We start from the raw sequence: 1,281 nt of genomic DNA, 5'->3' as shown, positions 1-1,281 counted from the left end.
CTACGATAAATGAAAAATGTGTTAATTAATACATTATAAATATTAAATTTATTAATTTAATATATTAATTTAAATATTAATTTTGAAGAAATATGGCTTACAACTTGTAGTGTTTGTCGTATTAATTTTTTATAATATCTGTATTACCTTCTAATATAATAATTCATCTTGTATTAAATTAACACAAAAATTTGAATCGACCATTTAGGACATGTAAAATATGTTTAACATAAATTTTCTAATTATGTTATAATTATAAATTAAAAATCCTTATATATATGATTTTATTTTGTTTCACCATCAAACAGTTTTATTTCACTTCTTTGTAAATCTATTATATATAATGTAAATCTTTATAAATCTATTATTAGGTGTAGTAAAAAAAAATCCATTATTTTTCCATTCAATTTCATGCAAAACCTAATATATATAGTGTAACACCTAATATATATAGTGCAAAACCTAATATATAACACTAATGTATTATTATAGCTGCGTGAAATGGAACGCAGCCTATATCTCTCGTCGCTCCATCGTTTGATGTAAAAAACTTCAATGGAATCTATTTGTTTCATCATTATATTCATGCGTAAAGAGTTTGAATGAGTCTCGAAACTTGCGCAGAATTCGAGACTTGCGTCCGTCATTGTCGTATCGATCGACTGCAAAGTTAGGACAGTATTCATAGTCAGGTCTTATATTTAAAATCGTCTTAAGTATAGTCTCAAGATGTTTCATGAACCAATCAGAGACTGATATTCATAATCAGTTCTTATATTTAAGATCGTCTTAAGTACAGTCTCAAGCTGTTTCATGAACCAGTTAGAGGGCTGTATTATAATATCTTAATTAAGACATTACTTAAGACTTAAAATAAGAACGAATATGAATATCGATAAAACTCTGGTTGCTGAAGCTATTTTGTAATAAAATGGCATCTACCACATCGCGAAATTTTGTATTTTATTGGGCGAAATATACAGTTTTGTGATAAGTACAATTATACGTATATATTGTATTACGTTTTGTAATCACACTTCTGTTTAATATTTATAACTTAACATACATTAAAATTCTGATTAAAAAATAATTGATAATAATAAATATAAAATTATAAATAATTAAAATAATAATATAATACATAAATAAACGAAAGTTAAAATGCGAAGCTACTTTATTGTAAAATGCAAAAATTATTATTAAAAAAGGATTTTTTATACGATTAATTACTTTCAATTCCACAAAAAAAATATCAAAAATTAATTATAAAAAAAATTGAGA

This window comes from Atta colombica, unplaced genomic scaffold, assembly GCF_001594045.1.
Source record: "Atta colombica isolate Treedump-2 unplaced genomic scaffold, Acol1.0 scaffold126, whole genome shotgun sequence".
Lineage (NCBI taxonomy): Eukaryota > Metazoa > Arthropoda > Insecta > Hymenoptera > Formicidae > Atta > Atta colombica.
Note: the sequence above shows the minus strand (reverse complement) of the source record.